This window comes from Ranitomeya variabilis, chromosome 5 (assembly GCF_051348905.1).
Source record: "Ranitomeya variabilis isolate aRanVar5 chromosome 5, aRanVar5.hap1, whole genome shotgun sequence".
NCBI lineage: Eukaryota > Metazoa > Chordata > Amphibia > Anura > Dendrobatidae > Ranitomeya > Ranitomeya variabilis.
Window position 1 is genome coordinate 170,466,213 of NC_135236.1, and position 25,492 is coordinate 170,491,704.

A 25,492-nucleotide genomic window follows, 5' to 3' on the forward strand; every position below is an offset into this window, starting at 1 on the left:
TGAGAAAAAAATCGGCAAAACCCATAGCCAGCTCACCAAACAGACCATCAGAAGAGGAGCACGGAGATTCGTCCTGGCTTTAGACGCCAAACAGCTGAGATGTATGGAAATCGTAGATACTCCATCTCCAGTAAGATGGTAAAATTCTTTATTCGTCCAACATATAGTTTTAAAAGGATAATCTTTACAGGTGAAACGTGGAAACAAGTGAATTACAAGATAATAGCGACGCGTTTCGATCCCTAGGGATCTTACTCATGCACATGCATTGAAGCAAATGGATATAACATATATAGCGTGCTTGGACCAATCACGTGCAGTTCACTGATCACATGATAGAGTGAAATGTCCTGCGATCTCAAATACACTGTGTTCCAAATTATTATGCAAATTGGATTTAAGTGTCATAAAGATTTAATCGTTTTGTTTTTCAAATAAACTCGTGGATGGTATTGTGTCTCAGGGCTCAATGGATCACTGAAATCAATCTTAAACACGTGATATTTAGTTTTCCAGGTGATTCTAATTAAAGGAAAACTACTTAAAAATGATGTTCCACATTATTAAGCAGGCCACAGGTTTCAAGCAATATGGGAAATAAAAAGGATCTCTCTGCTGCTGAAAAGTGTTAAATAGTGCAATGCCTTGGACAAGGTATGAAATCATTAGATATTTCACGAAAACTTAGGAGTGATCATCATACTATGAAGAGATTTATGACTGCAACAGAGTTCATGCAGATAAAGGCATATTGAGGAAGGTTTCTGCCAGACAAATTCATTGAATTAAGAGAGCAGCTGCCAAAATACCATTACAAAGCAGCAAAAATTTATTTGAAGTTGCTGGTGCCTCTGGAGTCCCTCAAACCTCAAGATGTAGGATCCTTCAAAGGCTTGCTTTGGTGCATAAACCTACTATTCGGCCACCCCTAAACAGTGATCACAAGCAGAAATGGTTGCAGTGGGCCCAGACATACATGAAGACTATTTTTCAAGCAGTCTTGTTTACTGATGAGTGTCGAGCAACCCTGGATGGTCCAGATGGAAGGAGTAGTGGATGGTTGGTGGATGGCCACCATGTCCCAACAAGGCTGCAACGTCAGCAAGGAGGTTGAGGAGTCATGTTTTGGTCCGGAACAGCTGGTAGGGCCCTTTAAGGTTCCTGAAGGTGTGAAAATGACCTCTGCAAAGTATATAGAGTTTCCAACTGACAACTTTCCTCCATGGTATAAAAAGCAGAAACGTGCCTTGAGGAGCAGAAGCATCTTCATGCTGACAATGCCCCATCTCATGCTGCAAAGAATCCCTCTGAGTCATTGGCTGCTATGGGCATAAAGGGAGATAAACTCATGGTGTGGCCACCATCTTCCCCTGACCTCAACCCTATCGAGAACCTTTGGATTATCATCCAGCTAAAAATCTATGAGGGTGGGAGGCAGACCACATCACAACAGCAGGTCTGGGAGGCTATTCTGACTTCATGCAAAGAAATACAAGCAGAAACTCTCCAAAAACTCACAAGTTCAATGGATGCAAGAATTGTGAAGGTGATATCAAAGAAGGGTTCCTATGGTAACATGTAACTTGGCCTGTTGGGAGGTTTTGGAGTTAAATAGCTTTTTTGTTCAGTGAATGTGACCTCCTAATGCTGCAAATTCCACAAATGAGCATTTTCAGTTCTTTAAAACATATCAAATGTTTAGAAATTCGACTGTGCCTAATAATCTGGAACAGGGCATTTTAAGTTTTTATTCATTTTTGAGATTATACTGTTCTTCATTGGGAGGTTTCTTCAACAAAATTCGATGTATGCTCTATCGGGTGATGACTTTTATTAGACTGATTGTCATTTGGACCGACCATTTTGGAAAATCAGAGAAAAATGTAATTTGCATAATAATTTGGAACATAGTGTATGCTGCACAACACGTAAATTAAAGTCGCGCATTACAGAACATCTCAGGGACGCCAGTAGTCGTAATATTACGAATAGAAATATATGGCATCTAAACATTTCTTAGATAAACACAATGGTGATACCTCAGCTTTTAAAATCCATGGCATTGAAAAAATTCATTTTCATAGCCGCGGGGAAGACATTAGGAGACTCTTATTAACTCGAGAAGCCTTTTGGATTTATAATTTGAATACTCGTTTTCCCGCAGGCCTGAACAAAAGGAACAAAATTTTATTTCATTATTGTTAATAGTTTTATGTACTTTGTAATGATTTTATAGAACTCACATTTACACGTTTATATTTGTCATATATATGAGATCGCAGGACCTTTCACTCTATCATGTGATCAGTGAACTGCACGTGATTGGTCCAAGCACGCTATATATGTTATATCCATTTGCTTCAATGCATGTGCATGAGTAAGATCCCTAGGGATCGAAACGCGTTGCTATTATCTTGTAATTCACTTGTTTCCACGTTTCACCTGTAAGGATTGTCCTTTTAAAACTATATGTTGGACGAATAAAGAATTTTACCATCTTACTGGAGCTGGAGTATCTACGATTTCCGTACATCTTACATAATTACATAGTCGCTAAACACCTAATCCCCGGCGCTTGTGTCTCCTGCAAGCAATCAAAAATAATAAACTAACATATACTCCCTGTCCGCCATAGTCCATTTAATAATGAGTGTCCCACGACGATCTCGCGTGTAGAACAGTCACATCGGGAGATGTGACTGCTCTACCCGGCACCTGACGATACACTGACAGTAGATCATCGCTACCGCAGTGTTTCACTGAGCCGCCAGAGTTCACTGGAGTTCATCAGCTGATCAGCTCCGCTGCTCTCACTTGCGGCACCGCTGCGGGAGAAAATACACTGTGGGAGTGGTTATCTCCTATCAGTGTATCGCCGGAGACCGGGTAGAGCGGTCACATTTCCTGATGTGACTGTTTTACATGTGAGATCATCGTGGGACATTTAGTAATAGACTATGTCGGACAGTTAGTATTATATGTTGTTTTTTTATTTTATTTTTGTTGCAGGAGATGAGGGCGTCAGGGATTAGGCGTTCAGTAAGTAGGGTAAATTAATATTCAATAAAGGAATCTGTGTGATTATTCCAAATAAGGGACTTTATTCTGGCCGTGTATTTACCATGTAACTATAGGATTAGTAATGGATAGGTGTCTTATAGACGCCTCTCCATTACTAAGCTGTGGACTTAGTGACCGGACAATACAAATGTGACATCAACCCTACAAATATGAACCCCACTTGCCACCGCTACATTGCAAATGGGAAGAGTGAAGCTAAGTGTCAAAATTGGCACATCTACAAGATGCGCCATTTCGGGGACTGCGGAGAGCTGATGTTTTTTGCCTGGGGGGGTGCCAATATCCATGGCCCCTTCCCAAGATATTCATATTAGGCATCTGCCTAGCCTTTGCTTGTTCGATTTTATAGGAGGACCCATGCCAATTTTTTTCTGGGGTTCCCCTGTAAACTAGCCAGTGAAGGCTAAGCAAACAGCTGTGAGCTGATATTAACCCCTTCCTGACATCCGACGTACTATCCCGTCGAGGTGGGGTGGGCCCGTATGACCGCCGACGGGATAGTACGTCCAGCGCGATCGGCGGCGCTCACGGGGGGAGCGCGGCCGATCGCGGCCGGGTGTCAGCTGCCTATCGCAGCTGACATCCGGCACTATGTGCCAGGAGTGGTCACGGACCGCTCCCGGCACATTAACCCCCGGCACACCGCGATCAAACATGATCGCGATGTGCCGGCGGTGCAGGGAAGCATCGCGCAGGGAGGGGGCTCCCTGCGGGCTTCCCTGAGCCTCCCGCAGCAACGCGATGTGATAGCGTTGCTGCGAGGGTCTTACCTCCCTCCCTGCCTGCTCCAGACCCGGATCCAAGATGGCCGCGGATCCGGGTCCTGCAGGGAGGGAGGTGGCTTCACAGAAGCCTGCTCAGAGCAGGCACTGTGAAGCAGCCTGCACTTCTCGCAGATCGGTGATCTGTCAGAGTGCTATGCAAACTGGCAGATCACCGATCTGTATTGTCCCCCCCTGGGGCAAAGTAAAAAAGTAAAAAAAAATTTTTCCAAATGTGTAAAAAAAAAAAAAAAAATATTCCAAAATAATGAAAAAAAAAAAAATATTCCCATAAATACATTTCTTTATCTAAATAAAAAAAAAACAAACAATAAAAGTACACATATTTAGTATCGCCGCGTCCGTAACGACCCGACCTATAAAACTGGCCCACTAGTTAACCCCTTCAGTAAACACCGTAAGAAAAAAAAAAAAAACGAGGCAAAAAACAACGCTTTATTATCATACCGCCGAACAAAAAGTGGAATAACACGCGATCAAAAAGACAGATATAAATAACCATGGTACCGCTGAAAGCGACATCTTGTCCCGCAAATAACGAGCCGCCATACAGCATGATCAGCAAAAAAATAAAAAAGTTATAGTCCTGAGAATAAAGCAATGCAAAAATAATTATTTTTTCCATAAAATAGTTTTTATCGTATAAAAGCGCCAAAACATAAAAAAATAATATAAATGAGGTATCGCTGTAATCGTACTGACCCGAAGAATAAAACTGCTTTATCAATTTTACCAAACGCGGAACAGTATAAACGCCTCTCCCAAAAGAAATTCATGAATAGCTGGTTTTTGGTCATTCTGCCTCACAAAAATCGGAATAAAAAGCGATCAAAAAATGTGACGTGCCCAAAAAGTTACCAATAAAAACGTCAACTCGTCCCACAAAAAACAAGACCTCACATGACTCTGTGGACCAAAATATGGAAAATTTATAGCTCTCAAAATGTGGTAACGCAAAAAATATTTTTTGCAATAAAAAACGTCTTTCAGTGTGTGACGGCTGCCAATCATAAAAATCCGCTAAAAAACTCGCTATAAAAGTAAATCAAACCCTCCTTCATCACCCCCTTAGTTAGGGAAAAATAAAAAAAATGTATTTATTTCCATTTTCCCATTAGGGTTAGGGTTAGGGCTAGGGTTGGGGCTAGGGTTAAGGCTACAGTTAGGGTTGGGGCTAAAGTTAGGGTTAGGGTTGGGGCTAAAGTTAGGGTTAGGGTTGGGGCTAAAGTTACGGTTAGGGTTTAGATTACATTTACGGTTGGGAATAGGGTTGGGATTAGGGTTAGGGGTGTGTCAGGGTTAGAGGTGTGGTTAGGGTTACTGTTGGGATTAGGGTTAGGGGTGTGCTTGGATTAGGGTTTCAGTTATAATTGGGGGGTTTCCACTGTTTCGGCACATCAGGGGCTCTCCAAACGCGACATGGCGTCCGATCTCAATTCCAGCCAATTCTGCGTTGAAAAAGTAAAACAGTGCTCCTTCCCTTCCGAGCTCTCCCGTGTGCCCAAACAGGGGTTTACCCCAACATATGGGGTATCAGCGTACTCAGGACAAATAGGACAACAACCTTTGGGGTCCAATTTCTCCTGTTACCCCTGGGAAAATACAAAACTGGGGGCTAAAAAATATTTTTTGTGGGAAAAAAAAAGATTTTTTATTTTCACGGCTCTGCGTTATAAACTGTAGTGAAACACTTGGGGGTTCAAAGTTCTTACAACACATCTAGATAAGTTCCTTGGGGGGTCTAGTTTCCAAAATGGGGTCACTTGTGCGGGGCTTCTACTGTTTAGGTACATTAGGGGCTCTGCAAACGCAATGTGACGCCTGCAGACCATTCCATCTAAGTCTGCATTCCAAATGGCGCTCCTTCCCTTCCGAGCCCTCCCATGCATCCAAACGGTGGTTCCCCCCACATATGGGGTATCAGCGCACTCAGGACAAATTGGACAACAACTTTTGGGGTCCAATTTCTCCTGTTACCCTCGGGAAAATACAAAACTGGGGGTTGAAAAATAATTTTTGTGGGAAAATAGTTTTGTTTTATTTTTACGGCTCTGCATTATAAACTTCTGTGAAGCCCTTGGTGGGTCAAAGCACTCACCACACATCTAGATAAGTTCCTTAGGGGGTCTACTTTCCAACATGGTGTCACTTGTGGGGGGTTTCTACTGTTTAGGTACATTAGGGGCTCTGCAAACGCAATGTGACGCCTGCAGACCATTCCATCTAAGTCTGCATTCCAAATGGCGCTCCTTCACTTCCGAGCCCTTCCATGCGTCCAAATGGTGTTTCCCCCCCACATATGGGGTATCAGCGCACTCAGGACAAATTGGACAACAAAGTTTGGGGTCCAATTTCTCCTGTTACCCTCGGGAAAATACAAAACTGGGGGCTGAAAAATAATTTTTGTGGGAAAAAATTTTTGTTTTATTTTTACGGCTCTGCATTATTAACTTCTGTAAAGCCCTTGGTGGGTCAAAGCACTCAAAACACATCTAGATAAGTTCCTTAGGGGGTCTACTTTCCAAAATGGTGTCACTTGTGGGGGGTTTCAATGTTTAGGCGCATCAGTGGCTCTCCAAACGCAACATGGCGTCCCATCTCAATTCCTGTCAATTTTGCATTGAAAAGTCAAACGGTGCTACTTCCCTTCCGAGCTCTCCCATGCGCCCAAACAGTGGTTTACCCCCACATATGGGGTATCAGCTTACTCAGGACAAATTGTACAACAACTTTTGGGGTCCAATTTCTTCTCTTACCCTTGGGAAAATATAAAATTGGGGGTGAAAAGATAATTTTTGTGAAAAAATATGATTTTTTATTTTTACGGTTCTGCATTATAAACTTCTGTGAAGCCCTTGGTGGGTCAAAGCGCTCAAAACACATCTAGATAAGTTCCTTAGGGGGTCTACTTTCCAAAATGGTGTCACTTGTGGGGGGTTTCAATGTTTAGGCGCATCAGTGGCTCTTCAAACTCAACATGGCGTCCCATCTCAATTCCTGTCAATTTTGCATTGAAAAGTCAAACGGTGCTACTTCCCTTCCGAGCTCTCCCATGCGCCCAAACAGTGGATTACCCCCACATATGGGGTATCAGCGTACTCAGGACAAATTGTACAACAACTTTTGGGGTCCAATTTCTTCTCTTACCCTTGGGAAAATATAAAATTGGGGGTGAAAAGATAATTTTTGTGAAAAAATATGATTTTTTATTTTTACGGTTCTGCATTATAAACTTCTGTGAAGCACTTGGTGGGTCAAAGTGCTCACCACACCTCTAGATAAGTTCCTTACGGGGTCTACTTTCCAAAATGGTGTCACTTGTGGGGGGTTTCAATGTTTACGCACATCAGGGGCTCTACAAACGCAACATGACGTCCCATCTCAATTCCTGTCAATTTTGCATTGAAAAGTCAAACGGCGCTCCTTCCCTTCCGAGGTCTCCCATGCGCCCAAACAGTGGTTTATCCCCACATATGGGGTATCAGCGTACTCAGGACAAATTGTACAACTTTTGGGGTCCAATTTCTTCTCTTACCCTTGGAAAAATAAAAAATTGGGGGCGAAAAATAATTTTTGTGAAAAAATATGATTTTTTATTTTTACGGTTCTGCATTATAAACTTCTGTGAAGCACTTGGTGGGTCAAAGTGCTCACCACACCTCTAGATAAGTTCCTTAGGGGGTCTACTTTCCAAAATGGTGTCACTTGTGGGGGGTTTCAATGTTTAGGCACATCAGGGGCTCCCCAAACGCAACATGGCGTCCCATCTCAATTCCAGTCAATTTTGCATTGAAAAGTCAAATGGCGCTCCTTTGCTTCCGAGCTCTGTCATGCGCCCAAACAGTGGTTTACCCCCACATATGGGGTATCGGCGTACTCAGGACAAATTGTACAACAACTTTTGGGGTCCATTTTCTCCTGTTACCCTTGGTAAAATAAAACAAATTGGAGCTGAAGTAAATTTTTTGTGAAAAAAAGTTAAATGTTCATTTTTATTTAAACATTCCAAAAATTCCTGTGAAGCACCAGAAGGGTTAATAAACTTCTTGAATGTGGTTTTGAGCACCTTGAGGGGTGCAGTTTTTAGAATGGTGTCACACTTGGGTATTTTCTATCATATAGACCCCTCAAAATGACTTCAAATGAGATGTGGTCCCTAAAAAAAAATGGTGTTGTAAAAATGAGAAATTGCTGGTCAACTTTTAACCCTTATAACTCCCTAACAAAAAAAAATTTTGGTTCCAAAATTGTGCTGATGTAAAGTAGACATGTGGGAAATGTTACTTATTAAGTATTTTGTGTGACATATCTCTGTGATTTAAGGGCATAACAATTCAAAGTTGGAAAATTGCAACATTTTCAAAATTTTCGCCAAATTTCCATTTTTTTTTGCAAATAAACGCAGGTAATATCAAAGAAATTTTACCACTATCATGAAGTACAATATGTCACGAGAAAACAATGTCAGAATCGCCAAGATCCGTTGAAGCGTTCCAGAGTTATAACCTCATAAAGGGACAGTGGTCAGAATTGTAAAAATTGGCCCGGTCATTAACGTGCAAACCACCCTTGGGGGTGAAGGGGTTAATAGCCTGGGAACCTTTCTGGCTATTGGCTCCTTCCCTGAATATTAACATCTACCCTCTGCCTTCGGCTTTCACTCTGCTGGTTATTAAAATTATGCGGGAGCCCACGCATTTTTTTTTTTAATTTTTGGAAAAATAAACACGTACAGTCATGGCCAAAAGTATTCACACCCCTGCAATTCTGTCAGATAATACTCAGTTTCTTCTTGAAAATGATTGCAAACACAAATTCTTTGGTATTATTATCTTCATTTAATTTGTCTTAAATGAAAAAACACAAAAGAGAATGAAGCAAAAAGCAAAACATTGATCATTTCACACAAAACTCCAAAAATGGGCCGGACAAAAGTATTGGCACCCTCAGCCTAATACTTGGTTGCACAACCTTTAGCCAAAATAACTGCGACCAACCGCTTCCGGTAACCATCAATGAGTTTCTTACAATGCTCTGCTGGAATTTTAGACCATTCTTCTTTGGCAAACTGCTCAAGGTCCCTGATATTTGAAGGGTGCCTTCTCCAAACTGCCATTTTTAGATCTCTCCACAGGTGTTCTATGGGATTCAAGTCTGGACTCATTGTTGGCCACCTTAGAAGTCTCTAGTGCTTTCTCTCAAACCATGTTCTAGTGCTTTTTGAAGTGTGTTTTGGGTCATTGTCCTGCTGGAAGACCCATGACATCTGAGGGAGACCCAGCTTTTTCACACTGGGCCCTACATTATGCTGCAAAATTTGTTGGTAGTCTTCAGACTTCATAAAGCCATGCACACGGTCAAGCAGTCCAGTGCCAGAGGCAGCAAAGCAACCCCAAAACATTAGGGAACCTCCGCCATGTTTGACTGTAGGGACCGTGTTCTTTTCCTTGAATGCCTCTTTTTTTTCTCCTGTAAACTCTATGTTGATGCCTTTGCCCAAAAAGCTCTACTTTTGTCTCATCTGACCAGAGAACATTCTTCCAAAACGTTTTAGGCTTTTTCAGGTAAGTTTTGGCAAACTCCAGCCTGGCTTTTTTATGTCTCGAGGTAAGAAGTGGGGTCTTCCTCGGTTTCCTAACATACAGTCCCTTTTCATTCAGACGCCGACGGAAAGTAAGGGTTGACACTGTTGTACCCTCGGACTGCAGGGCAGCTTGAACTTGTTTGGATGTTAGTCGAGGTTCTTTATCCAACATCCCCACAATCTTGCGTTGAAATCTCTTGTCAATTTTTCTTTTCCGTCCACATCTAGGGAGGTTAGCCACAGTGCCATGGGCTTTAAACTTCTTGATGACACTGCGCACGGTAGACACAGGAACATTCAGGTCTTTGGAGATGGACTTGTAGCCTTGAGATTGCTCATGCTTCCTCACAATTTGGTTTCTCAAGTCCTCAGACAGTTCTTTGGTCTTATTTCTTTTCTCCATGCTTAATGTGGTACACACAAGGACACAGGGCAGAGGTTGAGTCAACTTTAATCCATGTCAACTGGCTGCAAGTGTGATTTAGTTATTGCCAACACCTGTTATGTGCCACAGGTAAGTTACAGGTGCTGTTAATTACACAAATTAGAGAAGCATCACATAATTTTTCGAACAGTGCCAATACTTTTGTCCACCCCCTTTTTTATGTTTGGTGTGGAATTATATCCAATTTGGCTTTAGAACAATTCTTTTTGTGTTTTTTTCATTTAAGACAAATTAAATGATAATAATACCAAAGAATTTGTGTTTGCAATCATTTTCAGGAAGAAACTGAGTATTATCTGACAGAATTGCAGGGGTGTGAATACTTTTGGCCATGACTGTACTACATTTCACGCGGATTTCTGAGGGTATGTTCCCACTATCAGTAACTGGCAGCGCTTTTGAACGCAGGTGTTCATTGAACCGTGCGGAATCACCACTCCCAATACATTGGACAGGTGAGGCCGGCATCACACTAGAGAGAAGTATGGACGTATGAGAGGCGCAAAAACAACGCATTGCACACGGACCAATGTTTCTCTATGGGGCAGCTCCCATCAGCCGTATATTTCTCGGCCGTATTTTACTGACTGAAAAAATCGCAGCATGCTGTGTTTGTCAGCGTATTGCGTAAAAAATCCGCCAATGAAAGTCTATGGGGGCGAGAACAATACGGATTGCACACGGACCACACGTGTGACTTTCGAAAAATATGCACCGATGTTCTATAGAAAAGCCGGCAATTCAGTGCCGTGTACAGTAAAATCACTCTGACAGGTTAGAAAAGAATAGATAGAATAAATGTCTACACATGGAATAGATATATATGTATGTCATTGACACACATACATATATTTATATTTCATACAGAGCTAGATAGTATAAAAGTCGGTAATTCAATTGTCAGCTTTTGCTAACTCCTTAACAAACCTGACAGGATATGAGACATGGTTTACATACCGTAAACCATTTCATATCTGTTATATTTTTACATATTCCTCACTAATAATGTTAGTAGAGTGTGTGTGGAAAACTTGGGAGCTCTAGGTGTTAAAATAAAGGGTTAAATCACGGAAAAAAACTGGCGTGGGCTCCGCCAGAGTGGGACAGCCAGTGACTGAGGGCAGATATTAATAGCCTAGAGAGGGACCATGGTTATTGGGCCCCCCACCCGGCTAAAAACATCTGCCCCCAGCCACCCCATAAGAGGCACATCTGTAAGATGCGCCTATTCTGACACTTAGCCACTCTCTTCCCACTCCCGAATAGCGGTGGGATATGGGGTAATAAGGGGTTAAAGTCACCTTGCTATTGTAAGGTGACATTAAGCCTGGTTAATAATGGAGAAATGTCAATAAGACACCTATCCATTATTAATCCAATAGTAATAAAGGGTTAAAAATACACACACATTATGAATAAAGCATTTTAATGAAATAAATAAACACATGGGGTTTAAATATCTTTATTGTACACTCAATCCAACTTATGACCCTCGTCTTCTTAAAAAAAAAGGAAAATAAAAAGCAACAATATCCCATACCTGTCCGCTTCCATCTTGTTCCGGCAAAAAAATGGTGGGCGCATGCACAGTGCGCTCGCCGGCCGGCACCCGGAAGCTCTTTGGGGTCGCAGCTGCCGGGGGCAGCCGAGACCCCAAAGAACATGATAGCGGTCGGTTTTTACCGACCCCTGTTTTGCGATCACCGGTAATTAACTGTTTACCGGCAGCCGCAAAAAAAAAGCAATATGTCATTCTCTGTCCTCTGATGTGATACTTACCGGTGTCCCTGGGTCCTCCTGTGTCCCCTCCTGGCCGCCGGCTTCTTCCTCCGGTAAGAAAATGGCGGGCACATGCGCAGTGCGCCTGCCATGATCGGCCGGCCGGCAACTAGAGGAGTTGGGCTAAAGTTAGGGTTAGGGCTAAAGTTAGGGTTAGGGTTGGGGCTAAAGTTAGGACTAGGGTTGGGGCTAAAGTTAGGATTAGAGTTGGGATTAGGGTTGGGATTAGAGTTTGGATTAGGGTTGGCATTAGGGTTACGTTTTGGATTAGGGTTAAGGTTAGGGTTGGGATTAGGGTTAGGGGTGTATTAGGGTTAGGTTTGAGGTTAGGGTTGAGATTAGGATTAGGGGTATGTTGGGTTTAGGGTTTTGATTAGGGTTATGGATCGGGTTGGGATTAGGGTTAGGGGTGTGTTGGGGTTAGGGTTGGAGTTAGAATTGGAGGGTTTCCACTGTTTAGGTACATCAGGGGGTCTCCAAACGCGACCCAAACCCAATTTTGCACTCAAAAAGTCAAATGGTGCGCCCTCCGTTCTGAGCTCTGCCGTGCGCCCAAACAGTGGTTTACCCCCACATATGGGGCATCTGGGTACTCAGGACAAATTGGACAACAACGTTTGGGGTCCAATTTCTCCTGTTTCCCTTGTGAAAATAAAAACTTGGGGGCTAAAAAATCTTTTTTGTGGAAAAAAATTTTTTTATTTTCACGACTCTATATTATAAACTTCTGTGAAACACTTGGGCATTCAAAGTTCTCACCACACATCTAGATAAGTTCGTTGGGGGTCTAGTTTTCAAAATGGGGTCAATTTCCAGGGGTTTCTACTGTTTAGGTACATCAGGGGCTCTGCAAACGCAACATAACGCCCGCAGACCATTCTATCAAAGTCTGCATTCCAAAACGGCGCTCCTTCCCTTTCCAAGCTCTGCCATGCGCCCAAACAGTGGTTCCACCCCACACATGGGGTATCAGTGTACTGAGGACAAATTGGATAACAACTTTTGGGGTCCAATTTCTCCTGATTCCCTTGTGAAAATAAAAATCCTTTTTGTGGAAAAAAATATGATTTTTTTTATTTTCATGGCTCTACATTATAAACTTCTGTGAAGCAGTTGGGGGTTCATAGTGCTCACCACACATCTAGATAAGCTCTTTGGGGGGGTCTAGTTTCCAAAATGGTGTCACTTTTGGGGGTTTCCACTGTTTAGGCACATCAGGGGCTCTCCAAAAGCGACATGGCATCCGATCTCAATTCCAGCCAATTCTGAAAAAGTCAAACGGTGCTCCTTCTCTTCCAAGCCCTGCCGTGCGCCCAAACAGTGGTTTACCCCCACATATGGGGTATCGGTGTATTCAGGAGAAATTGCACAACAAAATTTGTGGTTCATTTTCTCTCTTTACACTTGTGAAAATAATAAAAAAAAAAATTGGTTCTGAAGTAAAATGTTTGTAAAAAAGTTAAATGTTCATTTCCAGGACGTCCTCCTGACATTACCCTGGAGGACGTCCTCCTCCCCTTGCTGGGACAGGAAACACACGAGTTTAAAAGGTCTTGTCCCACCCCCAGTCCTCAGTGTTTTTCCTGTCCCTGCAAGGAAGGGACGCACTAGTGAAAGCGGCGCAAAGCTTTCCGGAGCTCAGGGGGATTGTGCGGCTTGCCAATACCCTTCCCCCTGTCAAGAGGCTCAGGGCAGAAACCCTCCGGAGGGGGGTCCCTCTGCTCCAAAGACCAGGAGCGGGACGAGGCTCCTGGTGGCAGCCGCTCCTCCCGGTGGGAGGCTCTCAGCTGCGGACGCCATCCACTTGGAGTGCAGAAGCAGTGTGGAGTACAGCACGGCGTCTCCAGACGGAAGTTCCCAGGGACGCGTCACTTCTGGTTTTCGGCATCCATTACCGTCATTTCCGGTAACGCTGCATGTGTGGGGGGAAAGCGTGCGTTCCAGCGTGAATCGCATAACGGCTGAAGCGCTCCTGATCCAGCGCTGTGAGCTGCGGGGCTGCCACCTTCATCATGGAAACAAGCATACCAGTCGAGGAGAGGGTAAGTGCGCATAGCGCAGACTCCCCTATCTGCACGCAGGAGCAGGCTTACCCCAGTGCTTATCCCTATCTTATGTCATTTAAGGATAAGGGAACCCCCGCTGGCCCCTCTGGTCAGGCTAAGAAATCCGGCAAGGCCTCTGGGAAATCTGCTAGATGCCCTATTTGTAATACGAAGCTCCCGGACTCCCATAGGAAAACCTTGTGTGCAGATTGCACATCTAAGGTCATGAGGGACGAACAACCCGCACTACTGTCTGAGATGAGATCCCTTATACGCGAAGAAGTACAAGCTTCTTTGTCTAGTATGGTGCAGAAATCCAGCCCTATCCCCATCCGCAAGAGGGCCAGATGGGAGCGAGACTTAAGAGAGCCGGAGTTTACCTCTGAGGACAAGTCTGACTCAGAAGACTTCGTCTCTGAGGAAGAGGGAGAACTTCCGTCAGGGAGCCAGGACCACCAAAGGAAATGTCTCTTCCAGGCAGAAGAGACGAATGATCTCGTACAGGCGGTGCGATGCACTATGCAGATTGAGGAGACATCTAAGCCACAATCCAGGCAGGACCTGATGTTCGGGGGACTTATGTCACGTCAGCAGATGGTGTTCCCGGTTAGCGAGCATATTAAGGCCATGATACTGGAGTAGTGGAAAGAGGCGGAACGCCGGCTGCTATTATCTAAGGACTTCAAAGCCGTCTACCATTTGAGCCTGAAGATGTAAAACTATGGGAAGAAATTCCCAAGGTAGACGTGCCCGTGGCAAAAGTGGCTAAAAAGACAGCCATACCATTTGAGGACTCGTCAAACCTGCGCGATCCCATGGATAGGAAAACTGATATACTTTTAGGGCTCATTTCCACATGCGAGTCACACGTCCGTATCTCGCATGTGGAAATCAAGCTGTGGAGCCGGCACTCCAGAGCGGAGCGTGCGGCCGCATAGGAACACATGGAGCAGCACAGCTCCGCTCCAAAGTGCCGGCGCCAGAGCTTGGTTTCCACATGCGAGATACGGATGTGTGCCTCGCATGTGGAAATGAGCCCTTAAAAAGAGCCTGGGAATCTTCCGCGGCTCTAATAAAAACTAACATAGCAGCTACTTTGGTAGCTCGGTCTATGTACCTATGGATGGGTCAATTAGAGGAGCACCTGTCCAATAGGAAAGACTCCGAGATCTGAAATCCTAAATTCTCTCCCTATAATGAGATCCGCCACGGCTTTTCTGTCTGATATGACTGCTGAGTCAGTCAGATTTTCGGCTAGAAGCGGTTCTCTATCCAACGCGGCTAGGAGGGCGGTCTGGCTGAGATCTTGGTCAGGGGATAATGCTTCTAAATCTAAACTATGCTCAATTCCCTTCTCAGGTGCAAGGGTATTCGGGCCCTCCCTAGATACTATTCTAGAGTCAGCCTCTGATAAAAAGAAGGGGTTTCCGGATGAGAAACCTAGGAGACCTCAGTCCTTTCGGAGAGGATTCCCCTTCAGGAGACAGTCTGATGTTAGAGGAGGTAGATCCAACAGAGGATCGTATAGGGGTTCCCGTAGCCAGGGCAACAGAAACAGAAGTTTCTTCTTCAGTCCCTCCTCAAAATCTAAGACACAATGACGCCACACTTATAGGGGGACGGCTCCGTCTCTTTGCGCACAATTGGGGCCGGATCACCCAAAACCAGTGGGTCCTTCGGACAGTGTCAGAGGGCTACAGTATCGAGCTTTACTCCCCCCCACCAGACAGGTTTACCGTGCCTACGGTGGTAATGCGAGACTCTACCATGATGATAGACCTAATGGATATGCTTTCCTCAGAGGTCATAGTTCCAGTACCGCCACTAGAAGTAAGCCAGGGACATTACTCCTCCCTTTTCTCCATAACAAAACCATCCGGCGAATCTCGCACTATAATAAGTCTGAAGCCTCTGAATGCCTAAGTCAGGTACAAGAGGTTCCGGATGGAGTCCATTCGGTCGGCAATCCTCATAGATCAGGATGCCGTGATGTGCACTCTCGATCTCAAAAGTGCTTATTACCAGGTTCCCGTCCACCCCTCATCTCAGAGGCTTCTGAGGTTTGCGGTAGTTCTGCCGTCCGGGACCTGTCGCTACCAGTTCCAGTGCCTGCCGTTCGGTCTTGCCTCAGCACCTCGTATATTTACAAAACTGGTATCGGAGATTGTCGCTTTCCTAAGAAATCAGGGGATCATAATAGTCCCATATCTCGACGACTTCCTTCTAGTGGCAAGAACGCCAGAGATTCTATCAGACCACAGGAACCGAACCATTTCGCTGATGGAAGAGTTAGGATGGGTCATAAATTGGCAGAAATCCGACCTAACGCCAGAACACAGGAAAACCTTTCTGGGAGTGTGTCTGGACTCAACAAAAAGAATATCCCTCCTACCCGAGTCCAAGCTGGACGCAATACAGTCCCAAATCTGGCTCCTATTAGAGCACAGAGTGTCAATAAGAACAGCCATGAGGGTTCTCGGCCTAATGACGGCTTGCATTCCGTGTGTAAGATGGGCACAGTTCCATTCAAGACCACTGCAGAAATTAATCCTTTCCAAATGGGACTGGCGTCTGTCTTCTCTGGACAATACTTTAAGGCTACCACATCTTGTAAGAAGATCTCTCCTCTGGTGGACAGAGCCAGAGAAGTTAAGAAAAGGAGTACTATGGTCTACCGATCCCTATGTAGTAGTTACTACAGATGCCAGCGCCTGGGGAGCTCACTTAGAAGACAGGATCCTTCAAGGGAGATGGCCAGAAGACGTCATCCACAGCTCCTCCAACTTCAAAGAGCTGTACGCTGTTTGGGAAGCCTTGAGACGGAACCGACACATTCTGGAGAATCGCCATGTCAGAATAATGTCCAACAATGTGACAACAGTTTCTTTCCTGAAGCATCAGGGAGGTGCAAGACACCATCCACTTCAGGAATTGGCGGGGCGATTATTTCGCTGGGCAGAAAGATCAGTCCTATCCATTTCAGCAATTTACCTGGAAGGCTCCCAGAATGTCATAGCAGACTATCTCAGCAGGAGGAAGGTGTTTGCAACAGAGTGGGAACTCAACCAGGGTATCTTCCAGGACTTATGTCTATGCTGGGGAACTCCCCGTATAGACCTATTCGCAAGCAGGAGAAATTCAAAGGTCTCAAGATTCTTCTCACTGAACCCTCGGGATCTTCCGGAAGGAATAGATGCTCTGAGCCAGGATTGGACGGAACCCCTCTCGTATGCATTCCCTCCTTTGGCATTAGTCCCAGCCATTCTCAGAAAGATCAAGGAGGATCGAGTTTGTGTCATATTTATTGTTCCATACTGGCCAAGAAGAAGTTGGTTTTCCCTTCTACTAGAGCTGGCAATCGAGAGCCCAGTAGAGCTTCCTCTCAGAGCAGACGTAATCCACCAGGGTCCGGTATTTCACCCAAACCCAGAGAAGCTCCATCTCTCTGCATGGATCCTGAAGGGTTCATCCTGAAGGCAAGGGGTCTGTCGAGCCAAGTAATAACTACCATCAAGTCAAGTAGGAAGCCTGTTACATCAGCAATTTACTTGAAAATATGGAGGCGATTCTGTCTGGAAGGTGGCAGGTCTGAGGTTGCGGCAGGCACTCCCGACTTACCCAGAATTCTAGATTTCCTACAGGCTGGGTTTGACAAAGGTCTCAGACCAAGCACCTTGAAAGTGCAGATCTCGGCACTTAGCTCCTTTCTTGACTATCCCCTAGCGACTCACCCGTGGATAGATAGATTTACCAGAGCCACCCAGAGGTTGCGGCCCACTATTAGACACTTATCGCCTTCCTGGGACCTTAATTTGGTCCTCAAATTCCTCTGTAAAGATCCCTATGCTTCAACTGATAATATGCCCATTTCGGTTCTCACACGTAAAACGGCATTTCTAGTAGCAATTACCACGGCTAAAAGGGTGGGGGAAATTCAGGCCCTGTGTACTAGGGACCCATACCTCCAGATTAGAGAAGATTGTATAATTCTTAAACTGGACCCCTCTTTTATTCCAAAAGTAGGAACAATTAAAAATAGAAACCAGGAGATCGTGTTACCATCCTTCTGCAATAACCCCGCTAATGCTAAAGAAAAGGCTCTACATTCACTGGATGTCAGACAGGCAGTCCTAGACTACCTGGCAGCCACCAACTCATGGTGCATTGACCCAAACCTGTTCATTCTGTACGGGGGAAAGAATAAGGGTAAGAAGGCCTCTAAGGCCTCTATCGCGCGGTGGATCACGTCTGTGATCTCGGAGGCCTATCAGTCAGAGGGTGTCTCTCCTCCAAATGGTCTCCATGCACACTCTACTCGAGGGATAGCTACTTCTTGGGCAGAGAGGGCAGGTGCCTCTCTAGAACAGATCTGTAAGGCCTCGACGTGGGCTAGCGCCAACACCTTTTGTAAACACTATAAACTTGATGTTTTGTCTGGTCAGCATACTGCTTTTGGGAGAAAAGTTCTCCAAGCGGTAATCCCACCCTGAGGAGGTGCTTTGGTACTCTCCAGGGTGCTGTCAGGAGGACGTCCTGGAAAATAGGTATTAAGCTTACCGTTAATGATGTTTCCAGGAGTCCATCCTGACAGCACGGGTAGTTCCCTCCCTGTAATATCTATATCATGTTATAGTAATCTCGGCATGTATGTAACATGTTCCTAATGTATGATGTAATATGTTTTGGATAAAATGTAATATGTATGTTACCATTAAACAGTTTTTTCTGCATATCCTTGTAGCGGTTCTTGTTACAACACTGAGGACTGGGGGTGGGACATGACCTTTTAAACTCGTGTGTTTCCTGTCCCAGCAAGGGGAGGAGGACGTCCTCCAGGGTGCTGTCAGGATGGACTCCTGGAAACATCATTAACGGTAAGCTTAATACCTATTTTTTTCCTTCCACATTGTTTCAGTTCCTGTGAAGCACGTAAAGGGTTAATAAACTTCTTGAATATGGTTTTGAGCACCTTGAGTGGTGTAGTTTTTAGGCTACGTTCACATTTGCGCCGTGGGGCGCAACGTCGTCGAGGCATAGCGACGCATGCGTCATGCGCCCCTATCTTTAACATGGGGGGCGCATGGACATGCGCAGGCATGCGTTCTCATGCGTTGTATGACACATGTGTTTTTTTGGCGCACCAGACAGGACGCGGACTACGCTACAGGTTGCAGTTTTGATGCGTCACATTTCCGAAGAAAAACGCATGCAACGAACCTGCGTCGTAAATGCACCAGAAAAACACATTAGTGTCTTTGAAAAACGCATAGGCCATAGGTGCCTGCGTTGAGCCACGTTTTTTGACGCATGCGCCTTTTGACTAAATGTATTTTTTTTGGGCGTTTTGGATCTTCAATTGTATAGGACAACGCATGCGTCAAAAAACGCTGCGTTGTGTATGCGTTTGACATGCGTTGTGCGTTGCGTCGACGACGCTGCGCCAAACATCACAAATGTGAACGTAGCCTTAGAATGGTGTCAAGTTTGGGTATTTTCTGTCATGTACACCCCTCAAAGTGACTTTAAATGTGAGATATTCCCTAAAAAATGGTTTTGTACATTTTGTTGGAAAAATGAGAAATCGCTGATCAACTTTTAACCCTTATAACTTCCTAACAAAATAAAATTTGTTTCCAAAATTGTGCTGATATAAAGTAGACATGTGGGAAATGTTATTTATTAAGTATTTTGTGTGACATATCTCTCTGATTTAAGGGCATAAAAATACAAAGTTTGAAAATTGCAAAAAATGTAACATTTTTCACCATATTTCCGTTTTTTTCGTAAATAATCGCGAGTAATATTGAAGAAATGTTACCACTATCATGAAGTACAATATGTCACGAAAAAACATTCTCAGAATCCGCGGTATCCGTTGAAGCATTCCAGAGTTATAACCTCATAAAGTGACAGTGGTCAGAATTGTAAAAATTGGCTCGGTCTCTAAGGGGTTCAAATACTTTATTCATAATGTGTGTGTGTGTATTTTTAACCCTTTATTACTATTGGATTAATAATGGATAGGTGTCTTATTGACATCTCTCCATTATTAACCAGGCTTAATGTTACATTAGCAAGGTGACATTAACCCCTTATTTTACCCCATATCCCACCGCTACTCGGGAGTGGGAAGAGAATTGCCAGAATAGGCGCATCTTACTATAGTCGCTTTGCAGATGATTTTTTTGCTCCCTTGTAATACTGATTTTGCTATTTGGATTGTAATAAATGAAACATATTTTCACCATAAATTTCAGAAATGTGCCGTGAACTTTTTTTGTACATTTTTTTTATTGTGGCTGCGTTTTTTTCGTGGTTGAGTCTTTTTTTTTCTTCCATCTGTTTCTTGTGGCTGGGTCTTTCATGTGGGTCTTGTTGCTGGGTCTTCCTTGTGGCTGGATCTTCTTGTGGCTGGGTCTTGCGGTTGTATCTTACTTTTGCAGCTAGGTCTGGCAGCTGGGTCTTCTTCTTGCTGTTTTTTTCATGGTTCTTTTTCTTCTGGCTGTTTATTGGTGATGTGTCTTCTTATTGTGGCTGTGTCTTATTGTGTGTGTCTTATGGCTGTGTCTTCTTGGGGCTGTGTTTTTTTTATTTTGGCTGGGTCTTGCAGGTGTCTTATTTTTGCGGCTGGGTTTTGTGGCTTTTTTGTGGCTGGGTCTTTTTCTTGTAAATGGGTCTTATTTTTGTAAATGAATCTTTTTGTGTCTGGGTCTTTCTTGTAGTTGTGTCTTCTGCTTGCGGTTTGGTCTTCATTTTGTGGCTGGGTCTTCTTGTTCTGGCTATGTCTTCTTATTGTGCCTGGGTCTTCTTGTGACTGGGTTTTACGGTTGTGTTTTATTTTTGCAGCTTGGTGTTCTTGTGGCTGGGTCTTCTTGTGACTGGGTCTTACGGTTGTGTCTTATTTTTGCTGGGTCTTTTTCTTGTAAACATGTCTTATTTTTGTAAATAAATCTTTTCTTATTCCTGGGTCTTTTTGTGTCTGGGTCTTCTTCTAGTGGCTGGGTCTTCTGACCGGGTATTGTGGCTGTTTCTTCTTACTGTGGCTGTGTCTTCATATTGTGGCTGTGTCTTCTTTTGACAGTGTCTTTTTTTTCTGGGTCTTCTTTTGGCTGGGTCTTGTGGTTGTGTCTTATTTTTGCAACTGGGTCTTGAACCTGGGTCTTATTCTTGTGACTATTTTTTTTGTGGCTGGGTCTTTTTCTTCTGGCAGTTTTCTTAATTGTTTCTGTGTCTTCTTGTGACTGTGTCTTCTTATTATGGCTGGATCTTCTTGTGGCTGGGTCTTGTAGCTGAGTTTTCTTGTGGCTCTTTTTCTTCTGGCTGTTTTTTGTGTCTGTGTCTTTTTCTTGTAAATGGGTAATTTTTGTGGCTGCATTATTTTTTGTTACTGGGTCTTTCTTGTGGATGGTCTTACTTATGGGTCTTGTGGCTGGGTCTTTCTTGTGATTAGGGTCCTCTGCTTGTGGCTATGTCTTCTTGTTTCTGGGTCATTCTGTGGCTGGGTCGTCTTCTTGTGGCTGGATCTTCTCCTTTTAGCTGATTATTTCTTGTGGCTAGGTCTTGTACTTGTGGCTGGATTTTCTTGTGACTGGATCTTGAGGCTAAATCTTCTTGTGGCTCTGTCTTCTTGTGGCCGTGTCGTTTTCTTTTGGCTGGATCTTGGTGTGGCTGGGTCTTTTTCTTGTAAATGTGTCCTTTTACCTAGCTACAGGGTCTTCTACTTGTGGCTGGGTCTTCTACATGTGGCTGGGTCTTCTTGTGGCTTGGTCTTCTTGCGGCTGGGTCTTCTTGCGGCTGGGTCTTCTTGCGGCTGGGTCTTCTTGTGGCTGGGTCTTCTTTTTGTGGTTGGGTCTTCTTTTTGTGGTTGGGTCTTCTTGTGCCTGGGTCTTATTCTTGAGGCTGGGTCTTCTTCTTGTGGCTGGTCTTCTTGTTGTGGCTGGGTCTTCTTGTGGCTGGTTCTTCTTCTTGTGGCTGGTTCTTCTTGTGGCTGGGTCTTCTTGTGGCTGGGTCTTCTTCTTGTGGCTGGGTCTTCTTCTTGTGGCTGGGTCTTCTTGTGGCTGGGTCTTCTTGTGGCTGGGTCTTCTTGTGGCTGGGTCTTCTTGTGGCTGGGTCTTCTTTTTGTGTTTGGGTCTTCTTGTGCCTGGGTCGTCTTCTTGTGGCTGGGTCTTCTTCTTGTGGCTGGTCTTCTTCTTGTGGCTGGGTCTTCTTCTTGTGGCTGGGTCGTCTTCTTGTGGCTGGTCTTCTTCTTGTGGCTGGGTCTTCTTCTTGTGGCTGGGTCTTCTTCTTGTGGCTGGGTCTTCTTCTTGTGGCTGGGTCTTCTTGTGGCTGGATCTTCTTCTTGTGGCTGGGTCTTCTTCTTGTGGCTGGGTCTTCTTCTTGTGGCTGGGTCTTCTTGTGGCTGGGTCTTCTTGTGCCTGGGTCTTGTGGCTGGGTCTTCTTGTGGCTGGGTCTTGTGGCTGGGTCTTGTGGCTGGGTCTTCTTGTGGCTGGGTCTTCTTGTGGCTGGGTCTTCTATTTGTGGCTGGGTCTTCTTGTGGCTGGGTCTTCTTCTTGTGACTGGGTCTTCTTCTTGTGGCTGGGTCTTCTTCTTGTGGCTGGGTCTTCTTGTGGCTGGATCTTCTTCTTGTGGCTGGGTCTTCTTCTTGTGGCTGGGTCTTCTTCTTGTGGCTGGGTCTTCTTGTGGCTGGGTCTTCTTGTGCCTGGGTCTTGTGGCTGGGTCTTCTTGTGGCTGGGTCTTGTGGCTGGGTCTTGTGGCTGGGTCTTCTTGTGGCTGGGTCTTCTTGTGGCTGGGTCTTCTATTTGTGGCTGGGTCTTCTTCTTGTGACTGGGTCTTCTTTTTGTGGTTGGGTCTTCTTGTGCCTGGGTCTTGTTCTTGTGGCTGGGTCTTCTTGTGGCTGGGTCTTTTTGTGGTTGGGTCTTCTTGTGACTGGGTCTTCTTGTGCCTGGGTCTTCTTGTGGCTGGGTCTTCTTGTGGCTGGGTCTTCTTCTTGTGGCTGGGTCTTCTTCTTGTGGCTGGGTCTTCTTCTTGTGGCTGGGTCTTCTTCTTGTGACTGGGTCTTCTTTTTGTGGTTGGGTCTTCTTCTTGTGGCTGGGTCTTCTTCTTGTGCCTGAATCTTCTTCTTGTGGCTTGTTATTTCTTGTAGCTGGTTCTTCTACTTTTGGCTGCCTTTTCTTCTGACTGGGACATGTGGTTAAATCTGTGGCTGGGTCTTCTTGTTGTGGCTGGGTCTTTCTTGTGATTAGGGTCCTCTGCTTGTGGCTATGTCTTCTTGTTTCTGGGTCATTCTGTGGCTGGGTCGTCTTCTTGTGGCTGGATCTTCTCCTTTTAGCTGATTATTTCTTGTGGCTGGGTCTTGTACTTGTGGCTGGATTTTCTTGTGACTGGATCTTGAGGCTAAATCTTCTTGTGGCTCTGTCTTCTTGTGGCCGTGTCGTTTTCTTTTGGCTGGATCTTGGTGTGGCTGGGTCTTTTTCTTGTAAATGTGTCCTTTTACCTAGCCACAGGGTCTTCTACTTGTGGCTGGGTCTTCTACATGTGGCTGGGTCTTCTTGTGGCTTGGTCTTCTTGTGGCTGGGTCTTCTTGTGGCTGGGTCTCCTTGTGGCTGGGTCTTCTTGCGGCTGGGTCTCCTTGTGGCTGGGTCTTCTTGTGGCTGGGTCTTCTTGTGGCTGGGTCTTCTTGTGGCTGGGTCTTCTTTTTGTGGTTGGGTCTTCTTGTGCCTGGGTCTTCTTCTTGTGGCTGGTCTTCTTGTTGTGGCTGGGTCTTCTTGTTGTGGCTGGTTCTTCTTCTTGTGGCTGGTTCTTCTTGTGGCTGGGTCTTCTTGTGGCTGGGTCTTCTTGTGGCTGGGTCTTCTTCTTGTGGCTGGGTCTTCTTCTTGTGGCTGGGTCTTCTTGTGGCTGGGTCTTCTTTTTGTGTTTGGGTCTTCTTGTGCCTGGGTCGTCTTCTTGTGGCTGGGTCTTCTTCTTGTGGCTGGTCTTCTTCTTGTGGCTGGGTCTTCTTCTTGTGGCTGGGTCTTCTTGTGGCTGGGTCATCTTCTTGTGGCTGGTCTTATTCTTGAGGCTGGGTCTTCTTCTTGTGGCTGGTCTTCTTGTTGTGGCTGGGTCTTCTTGTGGCTGGTTCTTCTTGTGGCTGGTTCTTCTTGTGGCTGGGTCTTCTTGTGGCTGGGTCTTCTTCTTGTGGCTGGGTCTTCTTCTTGTGGCTGGGTCTTCTTGTGGCTGGGTCTTCTTGTGGCTGGGTCTTCTTTTTGTGTTTGGGTCTTCTTGCGCCTGGGTCGTCTTCTTGTGGCTGGATCTTCTTCTTGTGGCTGGTCTTCTTCTTGTGGCTGGGTCTTCTTCCTGTGGCTGGGTCTTTCTTCCGGCTGGGTTTTTTTTGTGGCTGAGTCTTTCGTGTGAGTCTTCTGCCTGGGTCTTCTTGTGACTAGGTATTGTGGCTGGATTCCATCTTCTGTCTGGTTATTTCTTTTGGCTGGGTCTTCTACTTGTTTCTGGCTTTTGTTGTGACTGAGTCTTGTGGCTAAATCTTGTAGATATGTCTACTTGTGACTGTGTCTACTTCTTTCGGCTAGGTCTTCTTGTGGCTGAGTCTTGCAGTTGTCTTATTTTTGCGGCTGGGTCTTTTTGCTGGGTGTTCTTTTGGCTGGGCCTTCTTCTTTTGGCTGGGTCTTCTTCTTTTGGCTTGGTCTTTTAGCTGGGTCTTCTTCTTGTGGCTGGGTCTTGCAGTTGAGTGTTATTTTTATCTCTGGGTCATGAAACTGGGTTTTCTTGTGGCTTTTTTTTGCGGCTGGGTCATTTTCTTGTAAATGTTTTTTTTTGTAAATGAGTCTTTTTGAGGCTGGTCTTCAGCTTGAGGCCTGGTCTTCATCTTGTGGCTGGAACTTCTTATTGTGGCTGAGTCTTCTTGTGACTGACCTTTCTGTGGCCGGGCCTTCATCTTGAGGCTGGGTTTTTTTTGTGGCTGGGTCTTTTTCTTGTTAATTGGTCTTTTTTTTAACTACTGCTTTTTTGTGGCTGGGTCATTCTTGTGGCTGGGTCTTCTAATGGCTTGGTCTTCGTCTTGTGTGTGGATCTTCTTGTGGCTGGGTCTTTTTCTCGTGGCTGGATCTTTCGTGTGGGTCTTGTGGCTGGGCCGTTCTCGTCCCTGGGTCTTGTTGTGGCTGGGTCTTCTTGTTGTGGCTGGGTCTTCTTGTTGTGGCTGGGTCATCTTGTTGTGGCTGGGTCATCTTGTTGTGGCTGGGTCTTCTTGTTGTGGCTGGGTCTTCTTGTTGTGGCTGGGTCTTCTTCTTGTGGCTGGGTCTTCTTCTTGTGGCTGGGTCTTCTTCTTGTGGCTGGCACTTCTTGTGGCTGGGTCTTCTTTTTGTGGTTGGGTCTTCTTGTGCCTGGGTCTTCTTCTTGTGGCTGAGTCTTCTTCTTGTGTCTGGGTCGTCTTGTTGTGGCTGGTTCTTCTTGTGGCTGGTTCTTCTTGAGGCTGGGTCTTCTTGTGGCTGGGTCTTCTTGTGGCTGATTCTTCTTGAGGCTGGGTCTTCTTGTGGCTGGGTCTTCTTGTGGCTGGGTCTTCTTGTGGCTGGGTCTTCTTGTGGCTGGGTCTTCTACTTGTGGCTGGGTCTTCTACTTGTGGCTGGGTCTTCTACTTGTGGCTGGGTCTTCTTGTGGCTGGGTCTTCTTCTTGTGGCTGGGTCTTCTTCTTGTGGCTGGGTCTTCTTGTGGCTGGGTCTTCTTGTGGCTGGTTCTTCTTCTTGTGGCTGGGTCTTCTTCTTGTGGCTGGTTCTTCTTGTGGCTGGGT